The sequence below is a fragment of the Bos grunniens genome, chromosome 5, assembly GCF_055505025.1.
Source record: "Bos grunniens cultivar Pamir isolate PY7600 chromosome 5, Bosgru_T2T1.0, whole genome shotgun sequence".
Classification (NCBI taxonomy): domain Eukaryota; kingdom Metazoa; phylum Chordata; class Mammalia; order Artiodactyla; family Bovidae; genus Bos; species Bos grunniens.
Window position 1 is genome coordinate 90,629,888 of NC_141169.1, and position 6,000 is coordinate 90,635,887.

The following is a 6,000-nucleotide window of genomic DNA, read 5'->3' on the forward strand; positions in this document are numbered from 1 at the left end:
GAGTTCGTCAAGGCTGTATATTGTCACCCTGTTTATTTAACTTCTATGCAGAGTATATCATGAGAAGCGCTGGACTGGAAGAAACACAAGCTGGAATCAAGATTGCCGGGAGAAATATCAATAACCTCAGATATGCAGATGACACCACCCTTATGGCAGAAAGTGAAGAGGAACTAAAAAGCCTCTTGATGAAGATGAAAGTGGAGAGTGAAAAAGTTGGCTTAAAGCTCAACATTCAGAAAACGAAGATCATGGCATCTGGTCCCATCACTTCATGGAAAATAGATGGTGAAACAGTGGAAACAGTGTCAGACCTTATTTTTCTGGGCTCCAAAATCACTACAGATGGTGACTGCAGCCATGAAATTAAAAGACACTTACTCCTTGGAAGGAAAGTTATGACCAACCTAGATAGCATATTCAAAAGCAGAGACATTACTTTGCCAACAAAGGTTCATCTAGTCAAGGCTATGGTTTTTCCTGTGGTCATGTATGGATGTGAGAGTTGGACTGTGAAGAAGGCTGAGCGCAGAAAAATTGATGCTTTTGAACTGTGGTATTGGAGAAGGCTCTTGAGAGTCCCTTGGACTGCAAGGAGATCCAACCAGTCCATTCTGAAGGAGATCAGCCCTGGGATTTCTTTTGAAGGAATGATGCTAAAGCTGAAACTCCAGTACTTTGGCCACCTCATGTGAAGAGTTGACTCATTGGAAAAGACTCTGATGCTGGGAGGGATTTGGGGGCAAGAGGAGAAGGGGACGACAGAGGATGAGATGGATGGATGACATCACTGACTCGATGGATGTGAGTCTGAGTGAACTCTGGGAGTTGGTGATGGACAGGGAGGCCTGGCATGCTGCGATTCATGGGGTCGCAAATAGTCGGACATGACTGAGCGACTGATCTGATATGATCTGATCTGAAATCAGTGACTCAGTGGTAAAGAATTTGCTTGCCAAAGCAGGAGATGTGGGTTCCATTTCTGAGTTGGGAAGTTCCCCTGGAGAAAAAAATGGCAACCTATTCCAGTATTCTTGCCTCCTGGGAAATCCCATGGACAGAGGAGTCTGGTGGGCTACAATCAATGGGATTGCCAAAGAGTCAGACACAACTTAGCAACTAAACAACAACAAAATTCATTCTCTTAGAGCAAAATTATGCCTTTAGCTATGCTTGTAGTAATTAGGAAAAGGAAAAAAATCAGTATTATATTTGGTTATGTATATAAAAGATATGAATTTTTCTATTATTTTTTAATTTTATTTTATTTTTAAACTTTACATAATTGTATTAGTTTTGCCAAATATCAAAATATTATTTTCTTTTTAGATGATAAAATAAGGGTTTTTAATTAAAATTAGCAATATAAAATTTAACCTATACTACTGTAAAACGGGGCAACTTGAATGTACTTAAGCTATTCACTCAGTACAAATAAAATTAATGCAAATACTACTATCCTACTACCAGCACACTACTTAGAAGAGTTGGTGTCTATACAACAAGAAATTAAACTGGAATTTGCATATATAAATGCATTATATATTTTTTTCTTGATTAGTAGAACTCACCTTTACAGTCTTACTTGAACTCTTGCCAGGAAAATCCCATGGACGGGGGAGCCCGAAGAGTCGGACACGACTGAGCAACTTCACTTTCCTTTTTCACTTTCATGCACTGGAGAAAGAAATGGCAACCCACTCCAGTTTTCTTGCCTGGAGAATCCCAGGGACGAAGGAGCCTGGTGGGCTGCCGTCTATGGGGTCGCACAGAGTTGGACACGACTGAAGTGACTTAGCAGTAGCAGTTGAAAGAAATAAAAGCAATAATAAAAGGCTCATCTTTTCCACCTGTTTAGGAAGAGCGTGGTGTTTGAGTCACATTGAGAACAAGGAAATTCCTATGGAGGCTGAATGCTTCCTTTCAAAAAAAAAAAAAAAAAGAAATTGTTTGAATATTAGATATTGCAAGGTAAATGTGGTAGGTGCTCATGAAAAGTGTAAGTGTTAGTCGCTCATTCATGTCTGACTCTTGCAACCCATGGATTGCAGTCCTGTCAGGCTGCTCTGTACGTGGAATTCTCCAGGCCAGAATACTGGAGTGGGTAGCCATTACCTTCTCCAGGGAATCTTCCCAACACAGGGATCTAACCCAGGTCTCCTGCATTGCAGGGAGATTCTTTACCATCTAGACACAAAGGAAGGTGCTCATGAACTTGGAACCAAAGTTTTGATCAGGTTTGAAAAAAATGAAAGAAACAAGCGCACAGCACAGAATTGTCCCCAGTACATTTTGCCTAAAATATAACTATTACATTAATAGAATCTATTTTGATTGATTTCTAATTTCTACAGAACTAAACATGGTATGTGAGAGTTGGACTGTGAAGAAAGCTGAGTGCAGAAGAATTGATGCCTTTGAACCGTGGTGTTGGAGAAGATTCTTGAGAGTCCCTTGGACTGCAAGGAGATCCAATCAATCCATCCTGAAAGAGATCAGCCCTGGGTGTTCACTGGAAGGACTGATGCTGAAGCGGAAACTCCAAGAGTTTGGCCACCTCATGCGAAGAGTTGACTCATTGGAAAAGACCCTGATGCTGGGAGGAATTAGAGGCAGGAAGAGAAGGGGACAACAGAGGATGAGATGGCTGGATGGCATCACTGACTCGATGGATGTGAGTCTGAGTTAACTCTGGGAGTTGGTGATGTACAGGGAGGCCTGGCGTGTTGCGGTTCATGGGGTCACAAAGAGTCGGACACGACTGAGCGACTGAACTGAACTGAACTGAAACATGCTACGGAAGTCAGGGCAAGGTTCAAAGAGTGTAATACAAAGGTTCGAGTTAATTAAGTTTGCTACTAGGTATCCCCAGAAAGAGCTTAACTGTTGTTGCCTGCAGATTTGCACTGGGATTTTTATTTTGCTCTGTTTAGTTATCATAGATTTTCATTATTTTTTTAAAAAAGCCAACAGTTCAAAAGTGGGAAGAAAGACTGTTCTATACATCAGTGTCTCTTTTGCTGTCTAAGTAAAGTTAAAAAATTAAATTAAAAAAAAAAAGTGGGAAGAAAAAAGTAAAAAAAAAAAAAAAAAAAGAAAATCCCACTATGTAGAGGTAACCTGCATTCAGATACTAGAAAAAGTCTCTCCATGCATATATGTCGTTAGCAGATATTTGGTTCTATTCAGAAGATCCATAAGCAAATTTGGCCCACCACAGATGGTTGTGGACAAGATCAATTATCAAAAACCTTTTGACACATGGACTAGATGTTTAAAAGACACTTTGGATTGGACCAAATGTCTTGCAAGTATATAAGTAAATACTGAAATACACATGTAATTTTACATAAATGGGATTTAGCCTAGGGGTTAAAAGTATGGGCTTTGCAGAATTCCCACTTCACAGGGTATTATAAGAAATAAATGAATTAAAAAGCAATGAATTGTATCTGGAACATAATAAATGCTCCAAAATATTTGCTATTATCATGTGCAGACATATATAATGGTCATAAGCTTGCAACCCCTGAACCAAATCTTCAAAATAAACATTAAAACATGTATAAGTGCAATTAAAAATGGTTTATTAACAAATATGGGTAGGATTCAATATTTACCTGAGTCAAAGGGTTGATAGGAAGAATCATCTAGATATGTAACAGTCAAGGTGCTAGCTGTTTTTCAGGGGGAGATAGACAAGGTATATTCTTGGATGCTCATTCCATTAAAAACTATACACATTAACTTAGAAAGAACATTAGGAGCATCCTGACCTCAGGGCCTGCATTTTTAACCTACCACTAACCTATTGATGGTAATCATAATGATAATAAAACAATTACTAGTAACAATCATTAATAGGTAATACTACTTGATACCTTACTCTGCAATAGGCACTGTTCCAAGCACATTACATATATTAGCTAATTTAATTCTCACAATAATCCCATGAAATAGGAACCATTATCCCCATTTCAGAAATGAGGAAACTGACATGACAGAGTGAAGAGTTTCACAGAACCACTCCCCAGTGAAAATGATATAAAAATGTAGCCATTTGCAAAGCGGAAATAGAGATACAGATGTAGAGAACAAACTTATAATACCAAGGGGGTTAGGAAGAGTGGGATGAAATGGGAGACTGAGATTAACATATATAGCCTACTATGTATAAAATAGATAACTAATGAGCACCCACTGTATAACACAGGAAACTCTACTCAGTTCTCTATGGTGACCTAAATAGGAAGGACATTTAAAAGACAGAGGATGTATTTATTCATATGGCTGATTCATTTTGCTGTACAGCAGAAACTAACACAACATTGTAAAGCAACTATACTCTAATGTGGATAAGGAAATGGAAACCCACTCTAGTGTTCTTGCCTAGAAAATCCCATGGATAGAGAAGCTTGGTGAGTTACAGTCCATGGAATTGCAGAGTCAGACACGACTGAGCAACTGCACCACTGCCACCACCATACTCCAATACTAATCAAAATTTTAAAAAAAGAACAACTGTTTTCAACTGAGCCTTGGTATAATAATTAGGCATAGAGAATATAAAACTGGATTAGAAAGGAAGACATCAAAGGAAGTTCATTCTATTCTAATCAACAAGAACATTTACCTGTCTGGAGTGAATACTGTACCAAATGCATGTATCTAAAATGTTAGAAACACTGAAATAGTCTAAGACAATTTTCCTAGACTAATATATTATTAAATCTTTAAAATATTTTTGTCATCCTTTGAAGATAAGTAAAGTATGGGAAATGTGCATAAGTTAAGAGATTTGCAAGCAATTAACCAGTGTCACAAATGAGATGACCACTGATTAAAGAATGGAAGTATTGAAGTATTAGTCCCTCAGTCATGCCTGACTCTTTGTGACCCCATGGACTGTAGCCCACCAGGCTCCTCTGTCCATGGGATTTCCCAGGCAAGAATACTGGAGCAGGTTGCCATTTCCTTCTCCAGGGGATTTTCCTAACCCAGGGATCGAACTCTGGTCTCCTGCACTGCAGGCAGATTGTTTACCTTCTGAGGCACCAGGGAAGCCCAATCATTGATAGCCACTGCTTTCAATTGCTTCCTTTTTTCCTCACACATTTTTTGAAACTGGTAAATACTTCAAACTAAACACAATTAAAACTTCTGGAGATGACTATGAAAATACAGCAAATGAATAAACATTTACATCTATAAATTTATGTAAGAAAAGTTAGAGTCTGTGGTGTTTGAACCAAGATCACTCCCCAACACCTCCTTCCCATCTCAGCAAGGCAAAGACACCACTTCAGACTGGGGCAGCCAACGGCACAGGGCTCCAGCTCAGTACTGTTTCTGGCTGGAGGGCTTTCTTTCAGGAGGGAGCAGGATGTCAGCATTTCTCATCCTGCCCCTAGCTACCTGTCCCTGAGGCTAAGTTCCAGGTGAGTGTTGTCCTGAGGTGGCTTTTGCCCAGCTCCCACTACTGAAATGCAGAGTCTGCTACTGAGAATGCTGAGGCCTGATCACCTTACATGGCTTCATGAAGTGGTGGTTCCATGTCAGAAGAGACAAGCTAAGAACACCCAGGGCACTGCTTCCTCTCCACTTAGCACTGAGAAACCAAAGCCAGAATGTCAGTCAAAAGAACTGTGCCACTGGCCCCACCCCCAGAGCCCCAGCTCAAGTACTTTGTCTGGGAGAGAACTGGGGCATAAAACAGATAGCTTAATTTCTTCCCAAAGGAACTGACTTCATTTGAAACAATCTGAAAATAAAATTTAAAAGCAAAAGTCCTTTATATTTTATGTTTCCATCATAAAGAATACAATACTTAACAAGAGAAATGCAAATTTTATACTCTGAAAATGAAAACCTAAAATTGTTGGAAAATTAATAATATCTAAATAAATGGTAAATACATTTCATGTTCATCAATTGGAAGGTTCAATATTTCTAAGATGGAAATATTTCCCAAATTAGTCGACAGACTCAATGCATTTTTGG